Raw genomic sequence first — 17,402 nt, 5'->3', positions numbered from 1 at the left:
TTTGTAAGAAAACTTATTGATCTCTCTTGAAATCAATCTGACATAGAAATATATGGTTTGTAGTTAGGTGCTGTATCCTGCTATAGACAAAGATCATTCTCAAATACCACTAGTATGTAGAAAGGTTTTTTTTTTTTAACATTTATCGACATGTGAAAGTACCTATGGTATTTTGTTTACTTACTTTGTTGACTTCTTTCATTTTGACAATGAACATTTTCTTGGCTTAATTATTCTTTTGTGAAAATCTGGTTCTCTCTGCTTCATTCTAAATGCTCTTTATTTCTAGGAGACAAAGGCTTTGAAATCAAAATCTTTAAATACTGTCCATGTGCTAGAAAATATTTTTTTGAAAATTATTTTGCTTGATTTTAGTCTGAGTTGGAGGCCTCTACCCTGGTATAATTCAGCAGCTAGGAGAATAAAGTAATAGTTGGATGTTCACTTCTGTTAAAATTTTTCACTGTGATATTTTACTCTTTGATTTTATTGGCCTTACGGATGATATATTCTCGCTCAGAATTAAGTATAAAACATATCTGAAAAAACTACGAATTAATATTTTGAGTGTCTATCATTGTCTGTTATCTGTATGTCAACTCCCTATTTGTTCAAGTAACTAAGAAGTGACTATACACATAGTATTTTTCCCAGAGTTCCATCTCCTTTAATTAGTGATTCCCTCTCATTGTCTCCACTTTCTCTATGTGGAAGAAATCTATCAGGTGAACAACTATTAAACGAACTCTGTAATTTCCATATCTGTCTTCCATGTATCTTACCTTTTTTAAAAAAATTATTTTATTTCAGATCAATAATGTACTATTCAGCTATGTCAATTTTGCTATTGAACCATGAAAATTTATGGATTTAACTCCCAATCTCTAATGAGTCTCTTTAGTACATAATAGCCTTTTTGGCATAAATGGCGTATTCTTCCTGTTCCTAAAAAAATTATAATGGGTATAAACTCTGTACTTATTGTTTAATTAACACTGTCCCTTCAGGTGTAATTTCTTATATTAGTTAAGTTTGAAGTCTCTTTTATTCCTTATGTTAGTATTCTTCATGTAGTTGGTGATGCACTCATCATTTTAATTGATGTTGTACATTAGGCTGTTTGTTACTGTGTTTATGCAGCTTACTTTGTAAGGAGAGAGGGGCTCCAGTCTCACTTGTACCCTACACTATTTCAGGGATAGTGACTAATTGACTGCTGTGTGGTTTACTTCCATGGCTCATCTTCTGATTTTTGGTTCTTTATGTTCTTCCCAAATATCATCAACCATCAGGATCTCTGCCCTGTCATTCATCCCTAAGCTCCCACATTTCTCTTTCTTGTGTGTAGACAGCTAACCCATTACTGTCTGGTCCACTTGGAGTTAGGAATGTGTCAAAGAGAGATGCACAGCAGTTGGAAGCCTGTGTATTTTCACGGCAGAATACCAATGAATTCCCTTTGATTATCTGAGTTTTCTCTTGCACTTTGCACCCACCATTTCTGTGGCAATATATATTTTTCCCTTCACATTCCGGCATTTTTCTCTTTCATATAATAATGTCTTTCAGTATTTCAATACCTTTGCAGGTTCAAGTTCCTGCAAATCCTCCTTCCTCTTGTTTTTGAGCCGCTCTGACTTTTTATAAAGGGGGAGATTACATCATGTGCCCATTTCACCATGCTACTTATTTTTTATATTGTTATCAAAATGAAAAAAAAATCTCATATACAACTTTCTGACCCCTGAGGTCATGTCCTCTGATCTAGATTTTTAAAAAACACTGCCCCTTACCACATGATTTGGGTTGAAATAGCACATTGCTGCTGTCCTGATACTGGATTCATTTTGGTACTGTTCTGACACACATCTCAAAGTAAACTGGAAAATACTCTTCTTGCTCTTGATAAATCTACCTTGTCTGCATATCAACTTCTGAATCAGAGCAGGTGTGAAAAGCACAAAGCAGGCCAATTTGCACAGATGGTATAGAGGTCACGTGAAAAAATATTACATTCCCCTGAGTTGACAGTTGTGTGGAGTGTGAAAACACCAGTTATAATACCTTGCTAATAATCAGTTTTGTATCATTTCTGTGTAGCCGGTACCTCTCCCAGTAACATTGTCCTTTAGAAATCTAATAGCTAGCAACAATGCATCACACAATATTAGAGCTTCTTATCATTACAGCCAGGGATAGTTGGCTAAAGAGACTATTTAAAAGGGTAGAAATAGTAGACCTAATTCAGTGAGTTATGTGAAGGCATATAGTACAGTTTTTCATTACCAGACGAATAGCACTGCATTAATTATTAAGCTAGGATTCTTAAGGCAACTGCCAAACTGATGTATTGAGTTGCCAGTACAAAAATGAGCCATTTATAATTAATTGTCCCTAAAGCAATCCTTTAAAAAATCCACACATTTTCTTGGATTTATTAACTGAATTTATATAAAGCCTATCAGTATTTTCATTTGGCAATAAACTGGACACAAAAACTGGACACAAAATGTATTTTACTAGAAACATGACTCAAAAATTACATGGTACCAAATTACTGAAATTTTAAAAATTTAATTCTCATTTAAGAAATGACATCAGAGCTTCCCAGAATCATTTACAATTTACACACTTGCATTAGACTCTTCGTACTTTACTTTATGTACTTTCAGGTCACATGCTCTGAGGCGCGCTGCCTTTTTGGCTGAACATCATGGGTATAGTTAAGTGTCACAAGAGTCCTTCAGTTTCAGAGCTATACTAAGCTCCAAAACCTACTTTTGGAAGCCATCTATGTATCTTCTTGTTACAACTAGCATTTGCCCTTCACCAGAAATTATTCACTTATCGGGGATAGAGGGAAATATAGCTCATCAAGTTTAAGAGGAACATAAATTAGTATAAAATCATTCGGGGCATAAAAGTAATCTTGGATTTCTATATGGTATGATAAGGGACAAGCACACAGTCCAGAAACTAGAATTCACAAAGGAAACCCAAAATACAAAATATTTTTACCACCAAGTATGGATAATACCTACCATTTGAAATTGGTACTTTCACTGGCCAGTCCATCCATCAACCCATACCCTTAAAGAAAATATGTTATTACCACATCATTATCATTATTCACCCAACTGTATTTAGACCTAGAGATTTTGTGGCAAGCTCACAAAACCTGATAAAAAATACAATAGACACTTAAGTCCTACCTGGTGGCATTCCTGGTATCTATTACTGCTTATTATGCTTTTCCCATGGAGGTCCGTTAAAAGTGCAAGACTATAAATGAAAGACAAGTGTTTTGTCTTTTATTAAGAGAGGATTACTAAGTTGTTCATCTGCTCAATTTTGAACCAGTCTTTAGTTCATTGAGCACATATTCTGTTCATTCAAAAGTGCTTTAACACCAGTTTCTTGGGAGAGAGAGACATTGCTGATACCTCCAGGCATTTTTTTCTTAGATGACTTGGGATAATTTGTAAACCTACCTAAAGTCAAATCCAAAATAACACTCTTAACATCAGGATCAATAGCAAACTTCTCAAACGGTCTCAATCACCTATCATTCTTCTGCATTTGGACGGCCTCTGAGAGCACAACCAAATGGAATGAAAATGGATACAGCAACTGGACTGATGTAAATTTTATCTTATTTCCACATCTTACTAGCTGTGTAACTTTGTACAAGCTGCTTGGTCTTTCTGGGCCAGTTTCTAATTCTGAAAAAATTAAGTCAATACATACTTTTCAGGTATGTGTGTATGAGTTTTGGGGGTGGAGTGGGTAAAGTAATAGCCGCAAGAACTCTGCGGCTATTTATGAGCACTGTACACAAAATCTTCCTTGATGCTCACAATACTCAGAATACCCCATTTTACAATGAAGGAAACCAAATTCAGAGGACGAAGAACTTGCCATAAATGCATGAGCAAGGAATTGTTGAAGTTGGCAGCTGTGTACTGTGCCCTCACAATTTACCTCTAATCTATCCTGTATGTTTGGGCCATGACTCTCAGTGCAAAGAAGTTTAAATGGCCAATGCTTTGAACTACATAAGAAGATTAAGACCACTGGATCTAAGTTCCAAGGGCCATAATAATACGTCCAAACTGACAGTGTTTGGAGCCAAGTAATAGGACTATATTTCCACCAAATGAAACCTTGTAGCAACATCAGAGGACCTATGGGACTGAGAATTTCTCGTGTCAGGGTCAGCAAATTATAAAAGAATGTAATTTAAACACAAAGGCAGAAAGAGGCTAAATGAAGTTTTGCACATAGATGTGCTGTTTGCTGGTAAAGAACGTGTGCCGTCTTTGTATCTGGACATTCCTCAGGCTGGTTCCTTAAGACAACTGTAGGATTTAAATAAAATTATCCCATTTTAGAGATGAGGAAACCTAGAGTCAACAGTAGCTTTCCCAAGGTCAGAGTGTGGTCAGTAATGGGACCAGGCTCTTTGCATTGAGCCATCAGGTACTGGATAAGAGCTCTAGTTTGTTTCAGCTCAGGATTAGCTACAGTCTGGGTCAGTAGCACCAGGGGTTAGCTTTTGGAAGAGCCTAGCAATCGTCTTGGCATTTTCTGAAGGCACTTTAATGATATAGCAAGAAAATCTCTACTCACTTTGAACTCATCTTCAATCACCTTTATTGTTCTGACCACGGGCTTATCTAACTATTTATGAATTTAGTTTTACCTGCATGATTTCTGAGTGGTAGCTCATTCCAGAACTTTTAATGCCACCATGCAATCTTTTCTTTTTGGTTCTGAAAATTAATTTATGGTGCTGGTGTAAAGGTAGGGTGGCAAGTAGGACAAGAAAAAAATAATGAAATCAGGTGATAAGTGTTCTCTCCAGGATTTAGTCCTATTATGTATATTAGAAAATAGTATGAACTAAACCATTCCTAAGTTGGAGTCCTTGGAGATTTATTTGTATGTGGAAGGACTCTAGAAGGTTTGCCATCCTCCTGACATAGTAAAAATTATGTGTGCATTTACATATGCGCAGTTTATTAGGGCGCTGTTTTGTGCCAGTCTCAGCCTATCAGTAATCAATGTTGTGTCTGGACTCGCCCTTGTGGTTCTTATTATGATTGCAAGATGCCTTTCAGCAATAACTATCAGGAGACTTGGGTGAAAAGGATTTATTACTTACAGGACCTAGAAATTACACAGCCTACCTGGGGTCACACAGCAAGGTTGTGAGTGAAAAAAGAGCACATGGGCCCAGGGTTCTGCTTTTATTGCAATGGAGGATGAGGGCCTAGGGTTTCACAGGCTCATTCTTTATTGGTCGATTTATAGCATAAGAGTGGGAATTTAAAACACCGGAAGAGAAAAGACAAGTGACTCAAATGCTCAGCTATCAAACTCAACTAAAATCTCTGCAACAAAGAGCCTCAATATGGGAGATGGCCTGGCCCTTTATCTAGTCCTGTGGCTGGCCATGTGTTTATTTGAGATAGTCATCTTTGAAGTGAACGTCTCAGGAATCATAGTTTAAGTCAGGTATTTGCATTACAAGAAATAATAAAATAAAATAAGTAAAAACCTAAAACAACAACAACAACAACAAAACAACTCTCAGGGCTTGCAGCACAGGTGAGGAACCAAACATAATGAGATTCTCAAAAGGACACAATTCTTTATTCACTGAATTGACACATTTTTGTTAGCTACAATAAGAGCCAAGCACTGTGCTAGTTCCAGATTTATAGTGTTGACTTTAAGAACTCCAAAGCATCTGCGATTGTACTCCACTTGCTAGCTCACAAGTTAGCCTGCCACAGATTCATGGATGCTGACAGAAGGTGTAAAACTCTTCAGCCAGAGAGAAAAAGCAATTTCTTACCCACAACAATATCATTAGCCAGCCTGTAAGCATTTGTGCTGGTCTCTCAAGCCTGGCTTCCCGGCCGCTGCTGCAGAGAGTATCAGACGGGAGGTGCGCACACAGCCGAGTGTGTCACAGGAGAGGAACTCTGAGATTAGGGAGCCCAACTCTTTAACTGGGCAGGAAGCACGTCTAACTTTTGCTCTAGACGAAGACATCCACATCGTAGTGGACGGTAAGAAAATCAGGATTCCTGCCTGGGGGAAACTATATCTTCCAAGGCTGGTAGAGCAAAGGCAATTGGTGTTCCTGCCATCAGGATGCTCAGGGACTTGAGACACTCATGGAAACTCGTCCCCCAAGAGTGACCAAAAAAGACATGCTCCCCTCCCTCATGGACCTTTGCTATCTGTCTGTGTAAACAAATACAAAATAAAATATATAATTATAAATTGTGATAAGAATTGAGAAAGAAAAAGAACAGCGTGCTATTAGAAATAGAGGAGTCAATCAGAGAAAGACATGTATCATATGACCTCACTGATACGAGGGATTCGTAATCTCAGGAAACAAACTGAGGGCTGCTGGAGTGGTGGGGGGTGGGAGGGATGGGGTGGTTGGGTGATAGACCTTGGGGAGGGTATGTGCTATGGTGAGCACTGTGAATTGTGCAAGACTGTTGAATCACAAACCTGTACCTCTGAAACAAATAATACATTATATGTTAAAAAAAAAAAAAAAGAAGATAGTAGGAAGGGAAAAATGAAGGGGGGGAAATCGGAGGGGGAGATGAACCATGAAAGACTACGGACTCTGAGAAACAAACTGAGGGTTCTAGAGGGGAGGGGGCGGGGGGATGGGCTAACCTGGTGATGGATGTTAGGGAGGGCACATACTGCATGGAGCACTGGGTGGGTTATATGCAAACAATGAATCATGGAACACTACATCAAAAACTAATGATGTAATGTATGGTGATTAACATAACATAATTAAAAAAAAAGTGGAGATGCAGCTGAATGGTAGAGTCTATACTTGAAGAGCAGTAAGAAAGCCACTGAAGGGTTTAACTGAGGAGTCCAGTCATCTGATTTACATAGTAAAAGAAGGCTATGCTCCATGTTGGATGCCTAGGAGGAGAAAATGGTGGGAGAGAGAAACCACAGGAGAAGCTACTGGACAATAGTCATTTGCCAAAGATGATGGCGGAAGAGATGGAAGTGAGTGATGCTCAGAGCTGTCTTCCTGCTGTAACCTCCTATTTTCAGCCTTTAAAAAAAAGTTTAGGGCGCCTGGGTGGCTCAGTTGGTTAAGCGACTACCTTCGGTTCAGGTCATGATCCCGGAGTCCTGGAATCGAGTCCTGCATCAGGCTCCCTGCTCAGCAGGGAGTCTGCTTCTCCCTCTGACCCTCCGCCCCTCTCATGTGCTCTCTCTCTCTCTCATTCTCTCTCTCAAATGAATAAATAAAATCTTTAAAAAAAAAGTTGAGCTTATTTTCATTTTTCCATTTTCTTCCCAGTTTTGCAGTTTACTACTGAAGAGACATAGTAAACCCTAAGAGAGGTTAACTCACACTAACGTGGGATCTACTCTGGGATGATTGTTAGAATGTTATTGCAGACCCCATCTGCTGAAAACTATACGGGGTAGAGCCAATTGGTAGAGATTTTTGTCTTCCTGTGGCCAAAACCAAGTATTTTACATCATTATATCCCAATAAGTAAATGAATTAATACATGAATGGATGAAGACATGAAGGACCTGTAGTCAGAGGATTTGATTTTCTTGTGAAAACTCCGAAGAAGCAGGATGATGGATCCCCAAGCCCAGATTTGGTGCAGATATCAAGACTGATGATACAACACTCACATCACGAGGGTTTGAAAGATTTATTATTCACATAATGAAGTTTTCTGGACAGAGCAGGGCAGGCCTCTCAAGCTGGTCAAAAAATGTCTTGAGAGAACAGGGCGGAGAGACTGGCTTGGGGTTTTTACATGGTTCGGGGGTGGCTGGAGTGAAGGTTCCCAGTCACGGTTTGAACTTCCTGCCTGCACAAAAGGAAGAAACACCGGGACTTTATTATCAGCTTGCCAGACGTGGAGCAGAAAAAGAAAAGGGAGGATTGAGACTTAAAATCTGTCAGCAAACCTCAAAAACTGGAGTTAGGCTCTTTATTACACTTGTTTAGTAGAACGAAACTTGAAAGAAAGCAGGAAAATTATGTGTTTAATGCGGGATAGCATTGTTCACTAAATATAAATATAATGTAGATATTTTTGTTATTAAACTTATGGTTAAAGTTTATGCTGAGATCAAATATCATTCACAATACCTTTACAATAAATAACCATCTTGCATACTAAGGTTAATCTTGCTAGCTAGAGATTGGTTTATTAAAGACAAAATTATGGTCACTAATTTCTAAAACAAAATTATATTTGCGTTCAGTAAGGGGCCTGTATTCCATGTCACTATCTTACTGTGGGCACTAAGGAGCACTGGCAGGACTTTCAACCGAAACACCAGCACATTGTACTCAGGAAATTTGGATAGGGGTTAAAAGAAGAAGAAAAAGGAGCTCTAGTGACATCTGTTCCCAGAGCTTAATAATCAAAGCAGGCACATTTTAATAGTTCACCTTTCTCTGGGTAGTAAACAGATTTGGCAGGACTGGAACAAATTGGATGTGTCCATCATAATCAACCGAATAAAAGGCAACAATTGGGGGAAAACGCTCACAAAGAAGACAGTGTATAAAATCTTGGAGGAAAAATAAAAAATATTTAGGAATGGAACATATGCTCAATTACAGCCTAAAAATGGACAGAGAATAATTGGGTGGAACATTTCTTTCAGCACATTTACATATTTGAAAAACAAGACCTGCATTTCTTTCAAGTATGAGGTTGTAATGGTCATTTGTATTCCCACACCAACGAGACCATCACAACCTGTGATTATTCAGGATCTGATTTTCTAGTTTGGGGGCTATCCACTCCCATTGCTTCTCTCTCTTTCTTTTTGCTTCCTGTCTTTTGGCTGCTTCCTTGCTCATTAACATTTATTTAGTAGCAAGTGTCTGGAAATGGAATAATAAAGGAAATGAAATTCAAATGAGTCTGTTGGCTACCTACTAAACATATCAGCTAATAGGATGAACTAGGGTAGAGGTGGTTATACCCATCTGCTAAAATGATTTCACTTTTCTATGCTATCATCCATCAATCACCACAGGTAATCAAGAACTAGCTGCATGTAACTGAACAGACTATTGTCTCTGTTTATCAGGCAGCCTACAGACTTAGAAATACTCGTTTCAATGATTGTGTCATGTTGGAGGAAACAAAAATACAAGTACCTAATTGCAAATCTATCAGGTATTAAAGATACATATCTTCAGGGGTGCCTGGGTGGCTCAGTCGTTAAGCGTCTGCCTTCGGCTCAGGTCATGGTCCCAGGGTCCTGGGATCGAGCCCCACATCGGGCTCCCTGCTCGGCGGTAAGCCTGCTTCTCCCTCTCCCACTCGCCCTGCTTGTGTTCCCTCTCTCGCTATGTCTCCCTCTGTCAAATAAATAAATAAAATCTTTTAAAAAAAGATACATATCTTTAAATAGATACAGTTATAGTAAATTGGAAATCTGGTGATTTTGTAATCTTTTATTTAGCATGAATAGTAAATAGTGCTTGTAAATATGTGTATGGAAAATACTTTTGCTAGAAGAAACACTATTTTCCTACTGGTATTTTATGCAAGACAATCAACAATTGAAGGTAAGATTAGGTACCTATCACTTGACTTTTTTTTTTAAGATTTTATTTATTTATTTGACAGAGAGAGACACAATGAGAGAGGGAACACAAGCAAGGGGAGTGGGAGAGGGAGAAGCAGGCTTTCTGTGGATCAGGGACCCCAATGAGGGACTTGATCATGACCTGAGCCGAAGGCAGACCCTTAACAACTGAGCCACCCAGGCGCCCCCTATCACTTGACTTCTTAAATACTTAATAGATTTTTGCCACTACTGAGAGGCACTGAGAAGTGAAATTTTAAAGACTAGGAAAATATATCCTAAAAAAAATGGGTTCCACAAGATTCAGAAAACACGTTCCTTGGTATTTACCCAAAGGAGCTAAAAAGCTATATCCTCTCAGAAACCTGCACACAGATGTTTATAACAGCTTTATCATAATTGCCAAAACTTGGAAGCAACCAAGATGTTCCTCAGTAGGTGACTGGATAAATAAAATGTGTTACATCTAGACAAGGGAACATTATTTATCACTAAAGAGAAGTGAGCAATTAAGCCATGAAAAGACATAGGAAAATCTTAATTGCATATTACTAATGAAGAAAAACAAACAACAATCTGAAAAGGCTGCATGTTGTTATGATTCCAAGCATATGTCATTCTGGAAAAAGGTAAATCTATGGAGACAGTAAAAAGATCAGTGGTTGCCAGGGCTGGGGGAGGAAGGGGAGAGAAAATTAGGCAGAGCACAGAGAATTTGGAGGGCCCCAGAAATACTCTGTATGATACTATAATGATGGATACATCTCATTACACATTTGTCTAAACCCATAGAAAGTACAACACCAAGAGTGAACTCTAAGGTAACTATAGATATTGGGTGAGGATGATGTGTCATTGTAAGTTCATTAGTTGTAACAAAGGTACCACTCTGGTGGGGGACGTTGCTAATGGGGGAGGCTATGCATGTATGCGGGCAGCAATTACATTGAAAACTCTGGACATTCTTCTCAAATTTGCTGTGACCCTAATACTGCTCTAAAAAATAAAGTCTTTTGATTTTTTTAAAGTTTTTTTAAAAAAGAAAGATTGTTATAAAATGGTGCCACTTGTTAAGCTTTTATATTTTAAATTTAATATTGTTTAATATTTTGACTTAAAAAAGATGTATAAAAGAGTAATAGAAATTATAAACATGGTAAAATTTTTTCTTTTTATTATAGTCTCTGTTCTCTTCAACTTTACTTACCTATTTGAAAGATGTCATTCCCCTACCTTTTTCTAAGTCTTCAGCATATGGCTCAGCTATTTATCTATTTATATGAAGAAATGAAATCCCACCTCTTTTTACTCCTCCAATACTTCTTCCAGTGGCAAAATCATTTTACGAAAAGTTTTCGACACCCTTTTTGAATTTGGGTTGGATAGATTTTGAAATTAATTTACATGTAATATCCAGATTGATAAACTTATTTTATTTTTAATTCCTTTAAAATTCCTTAGGGGCTACTAAACACCTTTTGGTTTCTTTAGCTTCTCTAATCTATTTGAACAATGTAGCCTGTCATTAATGCCATAGACCAGCAGCATAAGAATAACCTGGGAGTTATTAGAAATGAAGATCTTGAGGTGCCATAAGAGATGTAATGAATAAGACTCTGCATTTTTACAAGATCTCCTGGGGACTTATTTTCATTTTGAAGTTTAATAAGCATTAATTTATGCTGTATTTCTACCATGCTCCCAAAAACTATACCATAGTGATAATAAACACAAGATGTCAATCCAAATCATTAATCCGAATTCTGGTTTTACCACATGTTTACTCCATGACCCTGGGAAAGTATTTTAATCATTTTGTGCCTCATTGTATTAATTCACAAAATGAATTAATAATTATGGCTGGTGTAAAGACTGAATGAGATAAGGCATATAGTATATTAAACAGTCCTGGTACATAGTAAATAAATAAGAAATATTATAGTAATGCTAATATTCTCCTTCTGAATGATTCAATGTTCTCTTTCCCCAAATGCTCACAAGACTCTTTTATCCAAAACAACTCCCAACAATGGATAGATCATCCAGACAGAAAAACAATAGGGAAACATTGAACTTAAACTACATATTGGATCATGGACTTAACAGATATTTATAGAGCATTCCATTCAGCAGCAGCAGAATACACATTCACCTGACACACACACGGAATATTCTTAGGAATAAATCATATGTTGAGCCACAGAACAAATCTCAATAAATCTGACAAGTTTGAAATCATAACATGTTTCTTTTCTAGCCCCAAAGATATGAAAAAAATCAATTACAAAAAGAAAACTGGAAAATGCACACATATGTGGAGATTAGACAAGATGCTCCTGAACAACCACTGAGTCAAAGAAAAAACAAAAAAGAAATAAAAAAAAATCTTGAGACAAAGAAAAACAGAAATACAATATGCCAAAACTAATGGGATGCTGCAAAAGCAGTTATAAAAGGGAAGTTCATAGTGATAAATGCTTACATTCAGAAAAAGGAAGGGTTTCAAATAAACAATCTAACTTTACACCTCAAGGAACTAAAAAAAGAAGATGAAACTAATCTCAAATTTAGTAGAAGGAGGAGAATAAAGATCTGAACAAAAATAAATGAAATGGGCACAAAAAAGATAATAGAAAAGAACAATGAAATTTAGAACTGGCTTTTTGAAAAGATAAACAAAATTGACAACTATTTAGCTAGACTTACCAAGAGAAAAAGAGAGAGGACTAAAATAAATGAAATTATAAATGAAAATGGAGACATTATAACTGACATTACAGAAATAGAAATGATCATAAGACACTACTCGGAACAATTATATGCCAACAAATTGGACAACCTAGAAGAAATGGATATATTCCTAGAAACATAAAAGCCTGTCAAACTCATGAAAATTCAGAATGTGAACAGACCAATTACCAACAAGGAGACTGAATTAGTAATCAAAAACTTCCCAAAAAAGAAAAGCTCAGGACCAGATGGTTTCACTGGTGAATTCTACCAAACATTTAAGGAAGAATTAATACCAATCCTTTTCAAACTCTTCCAAAAAACAGAAGGGGAGTGAAAACTTCCAAACTCATTTTATGAGGCCATCATTACCCTGATTCCAAAACCAGATAAGAACACTACAAGAAAAGAAAATTACAGACCAATATCCTGGAAGAACATTGATATAAAAACTTCAACAAAATATTAGCAGATGGAGTTTAATAATAAATTAAAAGGATCATACACCATGACCAAGTGGGATTTATTTGAGGGATGCAAGGATGATTCAACATCTGCAAATCAATAAAAGTGATACATCACTTTAACAAAAGGATAAAAATCATATATTTATCTCAAAAGATACAGAAAAGGATTTGATGAAATTCGACATCCATTCATGATAAAAACTCTCAACAAAGTGGTTATAGAGGGTGTGTACCTCAAAAGAATAAAGACCATGTATGACAAATCTATAGCTAATATCATACTCAACGGGAAAAATCTGAAAGTTTTTCTCACAAGATTAGGAATAAGACAGGGATGCCCATTCTCTCACTGAGTCAACATACTACTTGTAGACCTAGCCAGAGAAAATAGGCACAGAAAAAGAAATAAAGGCATTTAAATCAGAAAGGAAGAAGTAAGACCGTATTTGCAGATGACATGATATTCTATAGAAAACTCTAAAGAATCTACCATAAACAGAACTAATAAATTAATTCAGTAAAGTTGTAAAATACAAAAATAAATATATAACAAGCAATTGTTTTTCTATACATTAATAACTATCAGTAGAGAAAATAAGAAAACAATCCCATTTACAATTGCATCAAAAAGAATAAAATATTTGGAATACATTTAACCTAAGATATGAAAGATCTGTACGTTGAAAACTCTAAGACATTGATGGAAGGAATTGACAAAGACACAAATAAATGGAAATGTATTCTGTGCTCATGGAGAATGGGCATCATAGAAGTGGAGATAGCTGGTAAAAATTATTGTTTTAAGACGTTATTGACTATAGGTAAGAAACTACTGGAGAGAGAACTGAAAAATGTGGGCAAAGAAAGACTAGATGAAGAACCTAAAACAAAGAAGAAATTGAGGTCCAGGGCATAATTTTTAGTGAACAAGAAAGGAGTCAGATTTTCTTCTGATCTAAATCCTTTTTTAAGTGTGGGGCTAGGAATTTGAATAAACCCATACTTGTTACTATTGATTTTCTTGAAGGACCATGAGTCAGTCATTTGCTAAGAAAGAGAGGGATAAAGCTGGGTTAGGAAGCTTTAAGGGGCGTTAAGTTTTTGGAATAGCCATTGTTGAGAATTCAGGAAGGAGAGTACTAGGATCCAACCAAAAATTGACAAATGGGACTGCGGCCCAACTGAATCTGGAAAACATGATAGTGATGGTACCCTTCCATGTGTTTAAAGAAGTGGGCTTGCACAAAAGATAATTAATAGAAGGCATTTAGCATTTGCAAAGGAGGGGCGCCTGGGTGGCTCAGATGGTTAAGCGTTTGCCTTCCGCTCGGGTCATGATCCCAGGGTCCTGGGATCGAGCCCCGCATCGGGCTCCCTGCTCAGCGGGAAGCCTGCTTCTCCCTCTCCCACTCCCCCCTGCTTGTGTTCCCTCTCTTGCTGTGTCTCTCTCTGTCAAATAAATAAATAAAATATTTTAAAAATTATTTAGAATTTGCAAAGGATATGGGGTGACTAAGGGTTGGAAAATTCCATGAAGTACAAGAATGGGTATGGCAAGAATGAGGAAGGGAGAGATCCAGGAAAAGAGAAGTTGGTGGCCAGAATGTTAATTATAGTTTAATATTTTAAAAGTGACTTTAATTGACAAATACATAGAACTGAGCAGTTGAAAAGAATATAAAAAAGTTATTGGAATTTAGAGGCCAAAAATCATAGAAACCAGAGCACTTTGGATAAGTTCACCACATGGATATTGACTCAGGATGATAGGACTTCCTTTGGTATTTTTTTTTTTCACTGTAGGCCAGATTTATCTTAAAACTTAAATAAATGAATAACCACATATTGAATTTTTTTCTTTATCTACTTTCCTCTACTTTCTTTTCAGAAGCAGAAAGGTAGAAAGTGTTGTTTTCCAAGTCAAACATAGAAATCCTTTATTCTTGGCTGATGGAAACAACACAGCACACATCTGGAACTCCTAATCTTTACTCATCTGGAAGACACTACTTCCACTTATTATATCTTCTCTATATCATCAGGTGTTCTCTAGATGGTGCTATGTTTTTAGTACTCCAAATCATTAATGTAAATCTCAAGGGACCTTTTCTAGACCAGCTTTATGACTGCAATGTTAATATAGTCATTATTTGTACCTATCAGCTTTTTTACTTCAGATTAAGGAAAACGCCATTTTTATTTATGCAAACTATTGCTCATTGACTCACTTTTCATCTGACAATTTGCACCCAACTTTCAAAAATGTGAACATCTTATTACTCTCTCATGCCATGGATCTACGTAGGCCTATTCTTCTGACATTCTCTGTAGAGAGGCTGAGAACAGTTTTGTCATTGTGTTTGCCATCTCCCTCATGGCCAGTTCGGCATTATTCATAGTGAACTACAGCACTGAAAGAAGTTAGGTCCAATACTCACACATGCTTTGATTGCATTTCACTTTCATTTTCTTTTTCTTTTTTCTTTCTTTATTCATTTTTATTTTTAAAGATTTTATTTATTTATTTGACAGAGAGAGAACCAGAGAGCACAAGCAGGCTGAGCAGCAGACGGGGAGGGAGAAGCAGGCTCCCCACTGAGCAGGGAGCCTGACCAGGGGCTCGATCCCAGGACCCTGAGATCATGACCTGAGTGAAAGGCAAATGCTTCATGGACTGAGCCACCCAGGCACCCCTCTTTTTTCTTTTCTTTTTTTTTAAGGGAGGTGGGGGCAGAGGTAGAGGGAGAGGGAGAGAGTGAATTCCAAGTAGGCTCTCTGCCCAGCATGGAGCCTCATGCAAGGCTCGATTTCATGACTCTATGAGATCATGACCTGAGCCAAAATCAGGAGTCAGGTGCTTAACTGAGTCACTGAAGTGCTCCAAGAAGGGCAAGTCTTCTAAAGTGCCTATCTGAGAGCTTGTGAAACAATAGCAGGGCTGTGAGGGAAGTCAGACAGAGTGTGGTGGGTTGTGGAGAAAGTAACTGATGTAACTCCATGATTCTGGAGTCAGGAGGATCACTCTGTAGGCCGGCAAGTGTGGGGTCAGCTGCTTTTAAACTGCTACACCCAGCTGATTTTGCAACTTTGACTTAAAATCTTGAAGCTATAAAGCTCATGACTGGGTGCCTGGGTGGCTCAGTCATTAAGCGTCTGCCTTCAGCTCAAGTCATGATCTCAGGGTCCTGGGATTGAGCCCCGTATCGGGCTCCCCGCTGAGCGGGGAGCCCGCTTCTCCCTCTCCCACTCGCCCTGCTTGTGTTCCTGCTTTCTCTCTCTCTCTCTCTGTCAATTAAATAAATAAATAAATTATTTTAAAAAAATAAAAAAAAATAAAGCTCATGACTTAAGGCCTGGGATATATATATAATAAAGGCCTGGGATAAGAGCTGGAGTTTCAATCCAATATCAACTAACTTTGTAACTTTGGGGTCAGAATATCTTCTTTTTTTTTTTTTAGAGGTAGAGTCGGAGGAGGGGCAAAGGGAGAGGGGGAGAGAGAGTCTTAAGCAGACTCCCTGCTGAGCAAGGAGGCAGATTCTGGGCTTGGGGGCTTGATCTCACAACCCTGAGATCATGACCTGAGTGGAAATCAAGAGTAGGAGGCTTAACCAACTGAGCCACCCAGGCGTCCCTTGATTGCATTTCATTTTCATATGGATCTCCGCCTATCAGAACAAAAACAAAAACAAAATCCTTTTTCCAAGAGCTAGATCAAATTCTCCCAACTACTTTAAGCCTTTGCTCTTTCCCACTGTCCCACATATTCTCCCCTTCCTTTGAGCTACTCCGTTTGTTTAGGTCTCTATTAACAATTGGATCGTGTATTCAATAAACATTCACCACCTCTTAGCTGCCAAACACGTGTTAAGGACTAGGGGTATAAAGAGGAAGATAACACAGATCCTCCCTCAAGGAGGTCTTAATTTATTAGGGTAGATCAATATGTAAACAAGTACTTGCAGCATATTTTAAATCCAGTTATTAAATCTATCCTTATAATTATTTATATAACTATATTATTTCTCCCAAGAGGTTATAAGCTCCGGAGGTCAGGGGTTCTGCCTACTCAAGTGGTATCTGAGAGTGGCTAGTATAGTCTCTGGCCAATGGTAGCTAATCAGTAAGTGTTCAAGATCTAATTCTACCCTTAATTAAACTGAATTCATTGATATTTTTCCACATAAAACATCTTTTCTAATATGTTGAACTACCTAAAAAGGATTTTTTTTTATATCTTTATGATTCAGTGACTATACTCCTTGTTGGAATAACTAGTATACGGGTTACTCTGCCTCTATGTCTTCAGCATTTTTGGTCTGTGTCTCCCCACCTTCTGTGCTCTGACCCAACTTACGTGTTCCACTTACGGGCTTCACTTGCATCCAGGTCTCAAAGTGCAGATCATTTCCAGTCCTAATATCCTAGTCTACCAAAATCCTCTACCAATGGATCACAAGACCTCTAGTTCTGTGACAGCTCCCGTGATGGAGTTGTTACCAGTTGTTACCACAGTTGTTACCTCTCTGCTTCCCTCCCCCCGCCACATGACCTAGTCTGCTCAGA

The sequence above is a fragment of the Eumetopias jubatus genome, unplaced genomic scaffold, assembly GCF_037043125.1.
Source record: "Eumetopias jubatus isolate StellerSeaLion01/CBP00866 unplaced genomic scaffold, mEumJub1_p1.0 scaffold_8, whole genome shotgun sequence".
Classification (NCBI taxonomy): domain Eukaryota; kingdom Metazoa; phylum Chordata; class Mammalia; order Carnivora; family Otariidae; genus Eumetopias; species Eumetopias jubatus.
This window is presented reverse-complemented; position numbering follows the sequence as displayed.